This window comes from Kogia breviceps, chromosome 2, assembly GCF_026419965.1.
Source record: "Kogia breviceps isolate mKogBre1 chromosome 2, mKogBre1 haplotype 1, whole genome shotgun sequence".
NCBI lineage: Eukaryota > Metazoa > Chordata > Mammalia > Artiodactyla > Physeteridae > Kogia > Kogia breviceps.
In genome coordinates this window covers 7982444-8000409 of record NC_081311.1, presented here as the reverse complement: position 1 = coordinate 8000409, position 17966 = coordinate 7982444, and the positions used below count along the sequence as shown (strand labels likewise).

General features: G+C 49.7%; 1 protein-coding gene across 7 annotated transcripts in view; it reads right to left on the bottom strand.

The window, feature by feature from the left end:
- CHST15 (carbohydrate sulfotransferase 15) overlaps positions 1 to 17966 on the bottom strand; it is an 81654-nt gene that overhangs the window by 47191 nt on the left and 16497 nt on the right. The window contains exon 1 of one of the 7 annotated variants that reach the window (XM_067024416.1): positions 9713 to 10105. The exons of the other annotated variants lie outside the window; for them this stretch is intronic. The gene's annotated coding sequence lies outside the window, so the exon portion shown is untranslated. Of the gene's footprint in view, positions 1 to 9712; positions 10106 to 17966 lie in introns of those variants that run through there. 7 annotated transcript variants of the gene reach the window in all.

The following is a 17966-nucleotide window of genomic DNA, read 5'->3' as shown; positions in this document are numbered from 1 at the left end:
GTCCCCATCCAGACCTGACATTCACCTGGCCGGTAACCCTGGACAAGTCACTGCATCTCTGAACCTGCACCTTGTACGTAAAATATGGAGTCGGGACTACCTCTTTCAGCCCTAACACTCCTAAGTGGATGATTTGCAATTAACTCCAGCCTAATAAAAACCCAGCAGCAGCAGCATCTATTACGTCTTTAAGAAGCCAACAACTTTGCAGCCAGCACTGAAAAGCTGGTGCAGCACTTGCCTTATGCTGGGCAAAAAAGCTGGACAATTAACCCCCAAACACACAGTGCACTCTCCTTATTAGTAGCCCACACCCGTGAGCACACGTTCATCAAGCACCCACGGTGTGCAGGGCACTGTGTTTGTTGAGGCTACAAATAGGAAAAAATGCACAACCCAGGTCCTCCGTGAACATCCCATTTAAGTCCAGAACAAAGGCTCCAAAGGCTCCAGAAAAAAAAGCCCACACTCAGAATCACAGATCCCCTTTCAAGGGCAGGCCCAAAGCCCACCAGCCCCTGAGCATCTGCAGAGCTGGGAAACCAGCGCTGGTTCAAAATGTACCCTAACAATGGGGCTGCCTCACTGACCCATGGGATATCCAACAGCTGAAGGCGGGAGGGCAAATGGGATCTTTTTAATATCCTCTGGGATGGCTCAGTCTCCCATAGGGTAACCTGCTGCAGCACCCTCGTGCAACCGCCAGATGTGTGGATGACACCCAGCCAGTGCCCCAGTCTCTCTAAAATGCACAGAACGACCCGCAGCAGGGTGAACAAGAGGCTGCCACTATGTTCACTTTGCACGGTCACCCAGCGATCTCAACGGGCACGAGATTCTAAAGGTCTTTGTGACACAACCGACAGCTTTCTTTTTCTGAAAGCAAATGGGAGGAGAAACTATTTCTAACTACTCATTTTATTATTGCCAGTAGTAACTGTAATGTAAATTGGTGCTGGATTTAGGTACTTGATTTTCCACTCAAGCCTACACACCTACGGCGGTGGTTTTCCATCAGAGTAGAACCTACTTGAGACAAGCTTACCAGGTTGCTGTGAAACCCGCCCACCTACGTGGCTCTCGGCAAGAAAGCAAGGACAGTCCTATAACGTAAAGCAAGGAAGTCAAGGAAGCACTGTGCAGTCTTTTTGAAGACATTTGAAATGAGAAATGAAATATCACTCCCCGTGCAGACGAGGATGTATACTTCGAAACATGGGCCCAGTTTAGGGTTTTAAGTGACTCCAGGGATGGTGAAAAGAGGAGGTGACAAATGTTGATCCAGCACCTGTCACACACAGAGCACCACGCAAGGTCCTTTCTTGATGGCAACCCTCTGAGGTCAGAACTGCGACCCCCAAGTTAAATGCAGGAAACGGAGGCACCACAGGGTTAAAAACGTCCCGGGAACCCCATGGCTAGCCAGTGGCAGAACCAAAATCCAACCACAGGTCTGTTTGGCTGCAAAGCCTATGATCTCTCCCCACACCACACCATTGTGTAAGATGGCAGCTCCGGAAGAAACCTGCTCGGAACTTGAGGCTCGAAGAGCAGCAAGGTCAGCTTTCACCCAGCCCACCGGCCACCCTCTCTCCCAGGCAAGGAGGTGTGGTTGGAGTTGGGGACTGTCAGCTCTACAAGGACAGGGTCAGTCATGCTCAACCTGAAATCAAATCAGTGTAGGCACTAGATTTCCTTGTACATCAACCATGCCTGGCACGGGGCCGGGCGCTCCCTGAATAGTTCTTAAATTAATGAGTGAAGGAGCAAACTCTTGGCAGGAATCCAGGACAGCGCTCTTGCCACTTGGTGACAACAATAAAAGTGACGTGAGCTACGTTTACTGAAGGCCTTCTGGTGTCCAGACACCGGGCTGGGATTTTTATGCATAATCCTGTCCATACTTCATGATAATCTAAAGGAAAGCCCAATTAGTACTCCCATTTTACATATGAATTTAATGCTATACACCTCCTCCCCCACCATGACTCAGAGCATAGGACAGAGAGCAGGCGTGGGGATCAAAAGGCCTGGGTGGACCACCTGCCACACCTACTAACCAGCCATGTGACCGTAAGCAAACCCCAGTGCCACCTGGACCCTCATCCTCTTTTTCTCAAAGTACGACACATCATCACAGAGTCCAGTGATCTCAGGAACCCGGGTATCTGATAAATTCTCTCATTATTCCTTTTGCACACTTGCAAGGATTCAAATATCTGCAACAAAAAACCTTAACTACTGGGGGGAAAAAGTCACACATTTTCAGACTAGTGGGTCCTTTTGGCTCTTGGGCAACTAGACCACAAAGATGAGAGGTAGATTCTAGCTGCCTTCCAACGATTCCTCCTTAACAAATAGGAAAATGAATGAAAAGGAGAAGTGGCTCCAAGTATACTGCAGAGACTAAGTATTAGGGCCAAAAGCAGCAAGGGGCTCTGTCCCCCCTCGCTTGGGTGCCCAGAACCCTCTCACCTGCTTTGACGTGACTTCAGGAAGAGTGAAAGGCTGCCAAGCATCAGAAGATGACCAAACCCAAATGTCCTTCAGGACAGGCGGAGGAGAGAGCTCTTGCCCAGACACAGAGCTCACTGTTCAAAACCAACTGCGAATAATGATTTTGCAGCTGTACGACGGACCTACAATGACTACATTAGAGGCGGCACAATTGAATGGGGAGCAGCTGCACACTCCCCACCAGATGGCCTTGCTGATCTGAATAGTTTTAAACATTGTTTTATTTCCAAAGATAAGCAAAATAAGAATCTGGTTAACCCTTGAACAAGAAGAACCGCCTGAAAACACTTCTTTGGAATTTATGTCTTTTGGATGGAAAAAGTGAGCCAGCTGACTGAATTGCAGCATCCCCTGGAGGGTTTTAGAACACGGTGAGGGTAAAATGGGATTTCTCCAGAACATGCACTGTCTACCCACAGACAGGTCTAGCTCTCACGAGGTGTGGCAAGAGGTAAGGACAGCGACTCGAGCACCGACACCGGCGTGGGTGTGTAGACCCCAGGGCTGTGGGGAGGTGTGTGCCTGCCCCCCAGGGCTTGCCCCAGGAGCTGCAGGAAGCTACAAAACTGCTGGAAGCTTCCACCTTTAAAATATTTAAGCATTTGAAACATTGTTTTTAAATTGTTATACTGAGATAAGTAGCTAAGTGATACAAAAGCTGTACAATGTTGCAGCTTGCTTCGGTGTCTGCAAGCTGCTTGTCCGCAGCCTAGGGCACTCCAGTGAGAATGTATTATCTTCTGCCTTCAGGGTCTCCTGGAGGTGAGTTTGAGAAGCACTGATATAGGGCCGGGGTAGGGTGGCGGGGAGAACTAACAAGAACTGAACACTTGTTCCACGTGTGCTGCCTCTCATCTACCCCGACTCTGAGGCGATGCTAAAAGTAGATGCAGTTGCTCCATTTTGCAGGTAAGAAAACGGAGGCTCTGGGCAGCGAAGTGGCTTGTCCTAAATCACACGGCAAGTAAGTGGCAGATCTGGATTTAAACACAAGCTGAGGGGCTTCCCTGGTGGCGCAGTGGTTAAGAATCGCCAGCCAATACAGGGGACGCGGGTTCGAGCCCTGGTCCGGGAAGATCCCACATGCCACGGAGCAACTAAGCCTGTGCGCCACAACTACTGAGCCTGCGCGCCTAGAGCCCGTGCTCTGCAACAAGAGAAGCCACCGCAGTGAGAAGCCCGCGCACCGCAAGGAAGAGTAGCCCCCGTTGCCGCAACTAGAGAAAGCCCGCGCGCAGCAACAAAGACCCAACACAGCCAAAAATAAATAAAAATAAATAAATTTAGGAAAAAAACACAAGCTGAAGCCCAAACTGCCCCTTCCCGCAGGGAGGGTGGGGCCCACACGCACATTACAGTTTCCAATCACCTTGCTTCCAACTCTACTTACATAGTGTATTACTTTTACAACCATGAAGATGAGAAAGATGAAACAATGATAATAAATGCTGACAAACAGCAGTGGCAAATAGAAAATGGGCTGGTTGGTGCTTTGCGACCACCTAGAGGGGTGGGATAGGGAGAGTGGGAGGGAGACGCAACGGGAAGGGGATACGGGGATATATGTATATGTACAGCTGATTCACTCTGTTATACAGCAGAAACTAACACAACAATGTAAACCAATTAAAGTCCAATAAAGATGTTAAAAAAAAAAAAAGAAAGAAAGCTAAAGCAAAGAAAATGGGCTGGGCCAAGCTCCCCAGGACACGAGTTCCCATCTCTGAACCTCAGTTTCCTCATCTGTTGAAAATGGGTGCACTCTTGCCTCTCTCTGCAGATCAGGTGGCACAAGGCATGGCAATGAGGCTGTAGGGCTATACGAGGCAAGGTGTCATGGCACGGAAGAGGTCTATGCAAACTGCCAAATGGGAAGTTACATCCAAGCCCCACTTTATCCCCTCACTTCTCAAGTTATCTCTGCATTAATATCCCCCCCCACCGGATATACTATAATGCTTGCCTGTTGTAAAAACAAATCCAGTTCCCACTGAACTAAGAATGACATGCCTGGGAGTGAGTCCTGGAGGGAGATCTCCCTTGCCCTCTCTGCCACAGCCATGGAAATCCCGGAGCCGACCACAGATGTCCCCAGAGTGGGATCCATGTTTATAAACATGCACGTTCCAAAAGACCACCAAGGGACAACACGCAAAAAGGACAGTGGGACCCTAGACGACAATTTCTCACGACTGACTGTTTGCTGAGGCCAAATGAGCCTCTAAATCTTTTGACGCAGGATCCTGCTTCACATGGCTACACAGGGTGGGAATGGGCACGTTGCCCCCATGGAAAGCGAAGTGTGGTGGTGGGAACCGAAGACGAAAGTCCATACCCCAGAAGCATGTGAACACACACACACACACACACACAGCCCTGCCCATCTAGTTGCCGTGTGCCCTTGTGCAGACCTCGTGACACTTCTGTGCCTGTTTGCTCATCTGTCGAATGGAGACAATGGTGCTACCTACCGCCAGGGAGCTGCGAGAATCAAACGGGATGGTCCGTGCAAAATGCCTCTACGGTGCTGCCAACCCCAGCCCCCAACCCTAAACTCCATAAACAGCAACCAACCACCACCACCTCCCCCATTTCTCTTCCTTCTGTCCCATCTCTGCAGACAGATCTCAGCCCCGCAGTATGGACTCTCACCCGGGGTACAAAGACCCAGCCAAGCCTGGATGCAAAATAGGAAGAAGGAAAGTTGCAAAGGCTGTGTGTCAGCAACGTCTGATCGAGACTGACTGAAATAGGCCCTGTCCTGCGGTGACATGGCAACAAACACGCTGGTCCCACCGGGACACCCGGAGCCAAGAACTAGATTTTGGATGCAAGGAAAGACCCAGAGAAAAAAATAATTTTAAAAATGGTTGTTTTAGCCAATATTTTATAACTATAAATGGAACATAATCCTTTAAAAAAAGTAAATGGCAACCAAAATGTACGCAGACGTACTGGTTAAAATAATTGCAAAATAAAACTCCTTAGTATTCAATAAATAAATCATTTAAAATGGTAGTTTCAAACTCTCCCTCTAATAACTTCCTTGACACTTTTAGAAAAGAGACCCAGGCTTCCCTGGTGGCGCAGGGGTTGAGAATCCGCCTGCTGATGCAGGGGACACGGGTTCATGCTCCGGTCCGGGAAGATCCCACATGCCGCGGAGCGACTGGACCCGTGAGCCATGGCCGCTGAGCCTGCGCGTCCGGAGCCTGTGCTCCACAACGGGAGAGGCCACAACAGTGAGAGGCCCGCGTACTGAAAAAAAAAAAAAAAAAAAAAAAAAGAAAAAGAAAAGAGACCCAGTTTCTAATAACCCCACTCAAATCTGAAATCCAGATTCCCAACCTCCATAAAATAAATAGATCAAGTAAGTATTTATTTACAGTCATATCACCCAAGACGCTGAACACAGATCAGTCTGTCGAAAAGGAGTTCTTTTCTCCTCTCCATTAAGTAGGGGCGCTCAAAGTGCTTGGTGGGGTATGATTTCTTTCAAAAAACATCTCTCCAAGTTTTGATACTTGAAGCTGGAGAGGTGGACATTCAATAAACATAGTAACAGAGGCGTGCTCTCCAAGAATAACCGTTTCCCCGGAGTCCGCTAAGACGCTGCTTCAGCGTAGCCCTCCACAGCTGCCCTGCTGACGGAGAGGACTAGCCTCCTTCTGCAATGGGGTAAAGCAGAGTGGGGACAGGAGGGCGAGCAATACACGGTATAAAAGCAGACAGCTGGGCTGCACGAGCTACCCTGCGAACTCAGTGCTACAGAAACAAGTAACCCCTTGCAATCAACCACAGAAGAGTGGGATCTTTTCCATAAAGATCTGGAAAGCGTTCAGGCCTCATTCCGAAGGTTGGGACTTGTTTGCAGAGAGCAGACTTCTTCCTGGGCTAAAACACTCTCAAATTTTTAAATACAGCCCCCCAAAAATCCCCATAGCTGACTTTCTGTCAAGAACTGCTCTGGTTGGTTCAGATAAATATTTGGCCAAAGCACACAGACGTTCAGACCTAGAGTCAGCTCAGAGTCCATAAGAACTCCTCCCGACACAATCCAAGTGCCCATGTGATGACACGCCCACCCTTCCCAGGCCCAGCAGAGGCCATGGAGCCGCCGAACGAGCACTGGACGTGGAGTCCACGGGGACACATGGGGAGCAGAGCAGAAACATGCCTGACTCGATGGCTCTTACACCACAAGGTCCTAAAGCAACTGCCCGACTCGGTGACCTTGGGCCGGCCGCCTAACCTGCAGGCCACCTAAACTCCGAGCCCCAGCCAGCTGCCTCGCTCTGAATGGGGACACTCACCACCCGAGGAAAGCAGCGGAACTGTGCCTCGCACAGGTGCTGCCTCTGCGTCTCTGGCTCTTGTTATCCCACCGCCTCTGTTTCTGTCTGTCTCCGTCTGCAGTCCCCAGCCTCCCTGGACGGCCACCATCACCACCAACACTGGTCTGCTTGACCTATGAACTCCCCCTCCCCCTTCCGATGTCAGCCAAGCTCCCCCCTCCCCAGCCCCCAGACCAAGTCAGCCCCTGCCCTCAACCGCCAAACCCCTACTACTTCTCATCTTCATGTGTGCTTACTGGGCTGACATCTGCCTTGACCACTGGACTATAAGCTCCATGAAGGTAAGTGTCTCCTCTGTTGACTTTTATAAATATTTCCTAAAAAAGGACATTAGAAAGGCAGGCAGGAAGCAGGCAACACTTAACACAAATATAGCACAGTCATAAACAGAGAATTCCCAATGATGGGAAGGGGGGTGGTCACGTTTAACGTAGGACTTTAAATTCTGCAGGTTTTTGAAGTCCGCCTCTCTAGAATTAGCCCCTATGGCACTGAAAACCCATTTCCTGGTATCTCTCCGGCCTGCAGCTGTCACTGGTTTCCATGGTGGGACCGTCTGGTGGGCTGGCCCCAGGCTCCGACACCCACAGAGCCGCCTCTGCCCGCCCCCAGCTCTGCTAGAGCAGAAACAAGGGCCTCCAAGGGCCCGGGACTGGATCTCACCCCCGCCAACCACAAGTGTACCTCCCTGCCTTTCTAAATTAGCTTCCATCCTCAAGAAAACATCAAAATGATATGTCTTAGCAAATTACATGATTCTTATCTGTGGCTGGATGTTTTGTGTTTTTTCCATTTTGTTTTGTTTTTACTCATTTTCAGTTCTTACAACCCCTTCGGGCAAATTTCTTAACGCCCTCAGTCTACCCAGCTCCTCAGCACAGGCCACAAAACCCCAGGACTGAGCTCAGAACAAAAGGAAAAAAAAAAAAAAATTCCCTCCTCCTTTTGGATCATTTTCATTCCTTTCCTGTAAAGGAAATCTGGAAATGTTTCAAAAACATCAAGTATTCAGAATCAACTAAAAACCCAAATTACCTTTGTCCCTTCTTTCCTTCTCTTTTTCTTTTTTTTTTTTTTTTGTCTCCTCAGGTACTTTCCCCCCATCTATATTTAAAAGAGATAAAAATACCAATTACTATGTAATTAAATGAGTTCTTCCATTTAATTAACTTGAAGGATTTACTGGTTTTTATGGGTGGGAGAAACCAGATTTTTAGGTTAAAATAATCATTCATGGCATTACCGAGTTCCAGGGCTGGAAAAGTTTACGTGTCAACCAGTTCTGTTCCAGCAGGTTAGGATGGGCAGGGAAAACGGATGCTTCTGGAGCCTCTTTAGTGAACCCTCAATAGGTCTGGCACTGCTTCTGACTCTGTTTGCAGCCCTCACCCACTCCTCCCCCTTGTATGAAATTGGCTGCAAGAAACAAGTTTACGTTCTCACAAAGCAATTCGGGTTGACTTTTTTTTTCTGAATGTTCTTACCCTGGGATTATTTTCACTTTCTGATGACAAAACAGTTTATGACACTGCTGGACCGTGTTTGGTTAACTCAGTTCTTCTGAGGTTTTCACACCCTTTTTTGCAGTTGCAAAACCTTGTGCAGAAATGAATGATTCTAAACAGACTCCAAAGATGCTTTTCCCTATGAATGGCCGGTAGCATTGACTTTACAGTGGAAGGAGGTGGAGGCATTTCAACTTGAGGAGCAGGGGGCACCCCTAGCTGGACTGCCAGTCACCTCCCTCCCAGAGGGCTGGGTCGACACAGCGGCAGCTCCTTCTCAGGGCTGCCTCTCCCGGGTCCCCTTCTGGTCCCCTCACAGCTTTCTGGGAGCAGGCAGGGCCTTTGGGGGACAACAGGATGGTGTGAGCATGTACCAGGGCTCCGACCTCCTCTTGCCCCATTCATCCCTGCTCTGAGATCTGACCCAAAAGGTGCCTTGTAGCCAGAGCAGAGGAGCTCTGTGCTACAGAGTGATCGGCCGGGCTTCTCAAAGCATCAGTGGGTATGCAGACCCCAGTCCCTAGTGATGTGACAACAGCACCCCACACGTCACATTCTGCACTTATTCCGGGGATACGATCGTGTGTCAGGACTCTTGCAAGCAGCATACTTGAAGTCTCTTTAAAATTCTCTTTGGGGATCTCAAAGAAGAAATTAGGACAAAAATTTTCAAAGGTAGCGTGAAGCTCTTAGATATTTATCTTCTCTGGATATTTTCTGGCCGGTAATTTACATTCACATCATTCAGTGAAACCACTGGCATCTTCACACTTGTCCTGACCCATCTTTTCAGTCATCAGTGCTGGGCCTTGAGGAGGGATGAAGGAAGGGGCAGACTTCCATCCTGCCCTCGTAAGACCTGCAATCCAGTTAGGCATAGAAGCCTAACTGAACCTCAGAACAGAACCTCAGCCAGAACAGAACCTCAAAACCAAAGCCAGGCACCTGAGAGATCATCTTTTTAAAAGTCTTCATTTCCCAGGTAAGGAAAGGTCAGTGAACCTGCCCCAAATCAAGCTGACTTTCAACAAACAGGGCATTTGGAGGCGGTTACGTGCTGGGCAGTTAAACTTATAACCGGAAGCCGAATCCATCATCGACTCTGGGCAAACAAAGTTAGAAATATAAGGTACTATCGTTTCCCCAAGTAGAGCTGGGTTTTCAAGTTTCATTAGAGGTGGTGTCCAAACATGCAAAATGAAAATGACGTATTGAGGCAATTATCCAGTTACTTAACGTCAAAACTCCCAGAACCTTTGCCTCAATTAGTGAAATAACTGAGGCAACAAAATGAGCATATGGCTAATTCCAGGAATAGGTGCCTGCGGTCCTCACCTTCTCGGGGGGTCAGAGGCAGAGCCAAGGGGGCGTGGAGACCGGTCGCCACTCCTGGGGAGCAGGGTGGTGGCTGCGGGCACGGGGGACATCCAGGTGGCCAGGGCCCTCATCCTGGCTCCACGGCCTGACCCCAAGCCCACTCCAGTTCCCCGTCTGATAACACAGGATGACGATGATAATGTCTCGTCTCACAGAACCGTGGGAAGAATTGTGCGATGATCCATGGAAAGCGCCGGGCAAGAAGCCTGGCACCCCGTGGGTGCTCACTATTATTCCTATTACCACCTGCTTTTAGGGTTCGTGTTTAGTGAACACGTCGGTACGTCTTTGGTCTGGTCTGTGTCGCGCAGTTCCATGTTCCAGGCTGGCCTCTTCTAGAATGCCAGCTCGCTGAAAGGTATCAGAAACGAGTTACTTTGCTGTCCGTTGCAACAACTGATCCTTCATATTCTAATCTAGAAAAAGAGGATCAGAGCACGTACATTTATTTTAATGTCTTCTAAGCCCGTTGAAAAAGAATTGCTACGCTCTTATTAAAAATTCTGCTTTCCTATCACCTGCCTCGACAGCCCTACTCTTAAATACAAACAAAAGAATCAGAAAGAGGAAACAGTTATTCTTTTCAAAAGACCTTATCTTGTGAATAACTGCAAAGCATTTGCAAGAAACATAAATTCCACTTAATAAGAAACATAAATTCGATTCCATTTTAATAAGAAACATAAATTCAAACAATAAAAACAGGATCATTTTGATTTTAAATGTTAGGTCTGATGGTATTTGGGGCCCCAAGCCCACAAAGATGGCAGAGCAAGGAGGTAATGCAAGCTGGGAAGAAAGTGTCTGAACAGGTCTGAACACGTCCCTGTCTCTGGGCTAAGCCGCGGGCAGATGTGAGTGGGACGCGACCAGTCAGGGCGGGGACCCTGCCTCTCAGCGGTGAGAAGATGTCCCTTGTCCCTGCATCCAGCTCAGCACCATGCCCCACAGGCCCCTCCCACGGAGGCAGTGAGTTTGAAATTCGGGCTCCCCGGGGCGAAGGTGCAAACTCCGCAAACCAACACCTCACTTGCTTCCCCACACCCCACAGTACACTCCTGCGCACATGGAGAACTGGGTTCAACCGAATTCCGCAAGTTTGGCTCTAGCACAAATCAAGGCCACACAAACCATAAATATAGCCAAGAAACGCAACAGTCTTGTGAAGTTCACGTTCATTCCTGCAGTTTTCAGACACCATCTGTGGTGCAGAGGGTGTGACCTCACAGGAGTCAGGAGGGCTGGTCCTCGGGAGTTGGGCGGGGGGGGGGGGGCTCTGGCAAGCTGAAGGATGTCCCACCTCACACTGTGATGGAAGGAGAAACCCAAACAAGCAGGGTGCAGCAACTGGGGCCTGGGGAAGGCTGAGAGGGCGGGGGAGCCGGGTATTTCCCCAGAGACCAACAGGACCGCAGGACTCATGAGTTTACGGCTTCAGGTTGTAGAAATTTGAGTCACTGACTTTGAACACGTGAGGCAAAGCAGAGGACCAATAATACACCAAGACCAGCGTCCTGGCACGAGCTCCCGCCCACGGACTCCTGAGCACAGAGGCCAGCCTGAGGCCCTCCCCAGCCCACCAGCTCGTCCCTGCCTAACCAGACCCCATCCTCCCCTCTGAGGGGCACAGATTTCTCTCTCTCGGTCTCGACTTTGACATTTCCTGTTTCCCTAGGGTCTGATCAACCGCGATGTATGCATTAGGTCACATTAAGTGTGGGCTATAACAATCGTGAAGAAGTCACCCCAAGATGGGTGTTCCCCGCACCTAAGCTCCAGCTGTACCCCCCCCCACGTCAGCTGTTCGACTCTGGCCACATGGCCCCACGTGTTTCCGGGGAGCACATGAAGATACTGATGTCACCCAGGGTGCTGTCAGAGCAAATGGCAGACCACAGTGGAGGGAGGGCTTGGTAGAAAGAAGAGGTCTGTACAGACAGGGAGAGTTCTCTTTTCTCTGCATAAAAGTTATGGTGTCATCCAATAAACAGTTCTTAAAAGAAAAGAAGACCCTGCACTTGGAGTTTTAGACTAAACACAGGTAGATCCAAAGTTCCTAACCACCTCCACATCCCGCGCCCATCCACTGAGGTATATACTCCAATCCGCTGACCCCTAAAGACCATATTTGACCCTCAGATGAAGACAGTGCACTCCAAGCTAACCCAGCCAACAAAGTTCATCCAACCCCTCCTATGTGCCGGGCCCCAGTGTAGAGCCAGGGACACAGCGGTGAACTGAACAAGGCCATGCCCAGCGGAGCCTGCAGGCCAGTGGTAGAAGCATCCAGAATCCCACAAAGACGACAAATGTCAGATGGGCTGAGTGCCACGGGTGAACACGAGCTGCTGACAGAATAATGCGCTCATCTCCGCATCACCACCCGCCGCACTCCCACGGGACTCCCTCCGGGAACGCCCACTGTCTGCCAGAAATGGGGGTGGGGCGAGGAGGGAGGCAGACATGAAATCGGATTCACTTTCTGGACCACATTTCTGTAGCTTAGAGTTTGGAGGGGCTCTCCGGCCCGTTGGAGTAGAGATTTCGGTTAAATTTCATTTAAAAGTCAAGGCGAAATTCTCAGCTTGCCTGGTGGCTGGTCTCGGCCCATCCATGCGTGACTGCATTGCAGATGGGCCCATTCATGTGCTAAGACTTTCTTCGTAGTGAGGCACGTCAGAGCAGATGCTCGTTTCTAAAGGCGCCACCAGAGAGAAGTGGCAGGAAGGACAGAGCCCCAGGACAGCTCCTCCTCTTGCTGGACAAGGCACCCTGAGGCCAGGTGTGTCATCAGCCCGAAACCCCGCCCCCAGATGAGCGAAACCGCGGGGGGGGACAGAAGGGGCGTCGCTCATCTCCTCCTGTTCCCTGGCCCTCTGGCTCAAATCCCAGGAAGGAAGGGGAGAATCCCCCGAGCAGCGGTGCCCACGAGAGAGAACACGAGCCTCACACCCAAGTGTAAATGTTCCATATGAAGTTCATTTCCATATACTTCACTTAACCCGATATATCCAAACTATTATCATTTCAACGTGTATACAGTATAACAGTTATTAATGATGTAGTTTACATTATTTTTTTAACATCTTTATTGGAGTATAATTGCTTTACAATGGTGTGTTAGTTTCTGCTGTATAACAAAGTGAATCAGCTATACGTATACATATGTTCCCATATCTCTTCCCTCTTGCGTCTCCCTCCCACCCTCCCTATTCCATCCCTCTAGGTGGTCACAAAGCGCCGAGCTGATCTCCCTGTGCTATACGGCTTACGTTATTTTTTTTCATGCTAAGTCTTCAAACACCAGCGTGTACTTTCTTTTTTTTATTTATCTATCTATCTGCTTATTTATTTATTTAGTTCTGGCTGCGTTGGGTCTTCGCTGCTGCACATGGGCTTTCTCTAGTTGCGGCGAGCGAGGGCTACTCTTCGTCGCGGTGTGCAGGCTTCTCATTGTGGTGGCTTCAGTAGTTGTGGCATGCCGGCTCAGTAGTTGGGGCTTGTGGGCTCTAGAGCACAGGCTCGGTAGTTGTGGCACACGGGCTTAGTTGCTCCGCGACACGTGGGATCTTCCCGGACCAGGGCTCGAGCCCGTGTCCCCTGCATCGGCGGGTGGATTCTTAACCACTGCGCCACCAGGGAAGTCCTGTACTTTCTACTTATAGCACATCTCCACTTGGATGCTAAATTTTCACTGGAAGTACTTGATCTGTATACAGATTTTATAAAATTTACAGTTGAAAATGGAGAGGTACATGCTCAAGACGCTCCAAACATTCTTAAAAGTTTTCCAGTAACGGAACTGCATATATGTTTTTAAATCTAAGTTAACTAAAAGTAAATGCAATTCAAAATTTCGGTTCCTCGGTGGAACCGAAACTAGTCACATTTCAAGCGCTCATTGGCCACGTGTGGTTCATGTTACCAGCCCAGGCAGCACGGATACAGAGTATCTCCACTGTCCCAGAAGTTTCTACTGCTCAGGACAGAGAGCTTCTTGAGGGTGAGGTCTGTTTTCTTACTTCCCTCATTCCTCTCCTTACCTGGCCTCCCAACAAAAGGCACTGGGAAATCGCTGTTTCCCAAAATTGATGTAAGACTCCTAGGGTACCAGATGAAACACAGCTTCTGCAAGAGGGAGGAGACATGGGGATATATGGATAGGTAGAGCTGGTTCACTTTGTGATACAGCAGAAACTAACACACCATTGTAGAGCAATTATACTCCAATAAAGATGTTAAAAAAAAACCCACAGCTTCCACCCCTGCCCCAGACCTGCAGAACCTACTGCAGGTAGGGGGAGGCAGGTGAGCAATCACCCCAGGTGACTTTTAAGCCTCAAGCCAATGGCCACGGATTTTCCTTCTTTCCAATACTCCCTTATCCAGCCACGGCCATTGTGTGAGTCGGGAATCTGACGGAGCCAGGACAGCCCATACACCTTGGAACTCAGCCAGGGCTGGCCCCGCACTCAGGGACAGAGTCTTTTGCCCTTGAGTTTCCTGTGCATATCAGGGACACCTACGCCCACAGCTCTTGTCAACACACAGGGACGCTCAGGAAATGCCACCTGCCTCTTCTCACTGCTCTGGACCCGCAGTCACCCTGAACATCAGCCTTGGGGGAAGGAAAAGCTCTTTCCCCACCTTGAACATGGGGTGGGGAAATCCGGCCGGTCAGGCTACACAAAAGGAGGGAGTGTGCAGAACCAGTTGGTTCTGGGACTGGATTGATTTGCAAATAAAATCTTTCTGAGTGGTGTCAGCCCCGCCCCCCCAGCTCCAGGAGGGAGGAACCCCAGGCCAGCCACTTTCATCTCAAGGATCAGCCTGGAGGCTCTACTTCAATGCAAGCAGACACCCCAAAGGGCAGTGACTAAATGCTGGATTCTGGGCTCTTCCCAGAGACACCAACAAATCTCCATTCCCAAGTTCAGGCACAAAGACTGGCTCCAGGCGAAACGTGAGCATGGGGTGCAGAATCCCAGGAGGGATGGACGTCTCTCTGGGGCATCACAGGGAGTCTCTGCTCAGCTCCCAGTTTGTCCTCTCAACGCAAACCTGAGGAACAGTCAGCAGTTATCCCCCGGGGTGTTCCGGAGCGGGGAGCAGGGGGTAAACGGGGGTCAGTCTCACGGCATGTTTTTTCCAGGCTCTTATTTCATCTTTCAGGACACTCACACACTGCTGGTGGGAATCGTATTGGATACAACAGCTTGGAAAACTAGCCACATCTACCGACGCTGAGCGCACTGATTCCCCAAGACCAGCAATTCTACTCGTAGGTGTGTGTGCCCAACAGACACGACCCCCGTGCTGATCAAAGGCACGCACTAGAATTAGGATGCTCAGAGCCCCCGCTGCAAAGCCACAAGCAAGACCAGGAAAGAATCTCACAAACGTAGTACTGAGTGCAAGAGACTAGACACAAAAGAGAACATTCCAGGGCTTCCCTGGTGGCGCAGTGGTTGAGAGTCCTCCTGCCGATGCGGGGGACACGGGTTCGTGCCCCGGTCCGGGAAGCCGTGGCCGCTGAGCCTGCGCGTCCGGAGCCTGTGCTCCGCAACGGGAGAGGCCATAGCAGTGAGAGGCCCGCGTACCGGAAAAAAAAAAAAAAAAAAAAAATCTCAGTCCAGCCACTGCCAGCTGGTTGACCCTGGGCAAGTCACCAAACCTCTCTGAGCTTTATCTACCCCTCAGGGCTGGAGGGGAGACTGACTTAGGTTAAACACTGACCACAGTGTCTCAAACATGATAGTATTATTTTCTTGTTTCTTTACAGTTTCCTTCCATTTGAGGCCATTGTCCAAGAAGGCCAACTCGCAGGCCGGAACGGGGATCCGGCACCTGATTCATTCATTCATGAACAGGCTCCGCTCAGTGCAGCTGGCCCAGGCCCGGGACACAGCGGGCGGACACCACAGACAACGTCCCAGCCGCTTCGGTGTTTGTGAGGTTTTGCAGAGGGGAGAGGTTGTTTGCACATTTAATCTTTTCATGTTTCTCTCTCTCCCTCTCTTTTGGTTTATGCATCAAGATTTATTCCCCAATAGCTTTAAACCCAACATATTATTTAAGTTATCTAAGACTCCCGCACCAGGTAATAAAAATATTATAGGGTTTTTTCCTATTATTTTTCTTTTCAAATAAAAACAATGATTGCAGATGTCTTCACAGGGAGAATAAATAAAACCAGCTTTCGTTTGCACACCAAGGTATTATAACTTGTCACTTCCTGAGTAAGTTAAGTGCTGGCTGAGTGTAGCCTTGAAAGGGTGGACCTGATTCCGGACACCCAGGTACCACAGACAGTCTCGGGCTCGGCAAGGGCAGCTATGGCCTCCAGAACCACCGGATTCCTGACCAGCAATCTCTCCCCAGCCAGGAGATGTATAAAAGACGGTTTCTTTCTTTCTTCAAGCGTCACAGCCCCATTCAGACCCATCAGCTTGCGACAATGAAAGGAGAGCACAGCGACCCGGCTCCCTTTGAGCTCACAGCCCCAGTGACCTCTGTACAAACTGAGAACAAAAGGCGGGGAATCCAGTGGCAGGTCCACAGTAACTCCCCCCCGAGACGTGCCTCTGAAGAGCTTTCCTTAGGGATTCTGAGCAGAGTAACCCCCAAGCTCCTCCCCCAATAAAAAATAACTTTAATCCTCATTCAAGATCACCGGTTCCAATTTAAAACCTGCAAGTCCCGGCTCTCCTCTGCTGGAACCTCCCCTCTCTTTGGCAGGCAGCCCTGGATGCTACTTTCCGCTTCTCCACCGGCTTCTAAGAGGAAACAGGCACCCGCTGAGCCTGTACAAGTCCCAGCTCAACACGCGGGAGAGAACAAAGACTTAACACAAAGAAGAACGGGGCCTTCCAAGCCCTGCAGCCACTTGCTCCAGAGGAGGGATGCTTCAGGCGCTGGAGTCAGTTTCCTCGCCAAGATGCGCTGTCCGCCCCCTCCCACCCCCGACTTTGCACACTGGCTCTCTCCAGGGTTGGGAAAGGACGAGGGTGACCTACAGTGGTCCTGAGATCCTGGACCTCTCCAGAGGCCTTCCACTCAGCTGGGAGGACAGAGCCCAAGCAGTGGACTCCAGAGATGAAAGCCAAGATAGGATGGAGCTGGCCCTCTAGGGACTGAGGCACAGGGTTACAGACAGGAACGCACATTAACCATTGCGACGTGCTGGATTTTGTCAGCCTTTAGTATTCTGCGGTGAAGAATCACTGGCTTTATACACACACATATACACACGCACACACACACACAAAATCTAGAAGGGTTGTTTGTATTCTTCTCCAAGCTGAGCTGTCAGACACTAGGAATTTTGGTCCTTGTACCTGTCCATTCTGAAGAGTCCAAAGGTGGATTTTTCCAGATTCCTGATACATGGAACCTGAGAAAGCCACATATAATCCCACCAGCAGACCAGGACAATCCCTCCGTGAACCGATTCAGCTCAGCAAATCTCTCCTAAGCATGTACAGGGGTCAGGAACCCTGCCAGAGCCCGCAGAGCACACCTAGGTGACGTGGCCACAGCCCTGTCCTCCTGATGCTTACAATCTACTGTTCACACAAGTTGCTACAGGTCAAGGTGGTCTAGGATGAGCATGATACAAGATGCCCAGGGACAGCTCCAAGGGCTGCAACCCATGCAGTCACACAGGGCCCGGTGCCCAGAAGGGCCCTGCACTTGGTTTAATGCTCTACTGTCCCCATTTTGAATTTCTTAATAATTTTTTCATAAAGGGCTTGCATTTTCATGTTGTACTAAGGCCTGCAACCTATAGAGCCAGTTCTGGAGATACCTCAAGAGTAATAGTCAGGATTAAACGGAGAGAGAAATCACATCCAGAGAGCTTCTCTTATTCCTGGTACAGGTAACAGCTAAAGTACAAATGAATACTTGGAAATGGCATTACACCCTGCGTTTAATCCCATCATGGGTTTAAGCAGAGACCTTTCCAGAGTCATTGCAGAATCAGAATCTTCCTTACTATACCAGGAGTGAAGTTAGCAAAATCAGTTTCCATGAGCCCGTTTATCATAACTCTGGTCTATAACAGCATCTTTTCTAATGCAGCTCAGCCTGACGATTTTAAAAATACGGGGACCTTGAATTTATCAAGCTAATGTGATTACAAAGCCATCCCGGAGTCTAGCCATCTCAGAGGCACTCAAGTGGAGGCCCCGCCTGTGAAATTTATGACCTG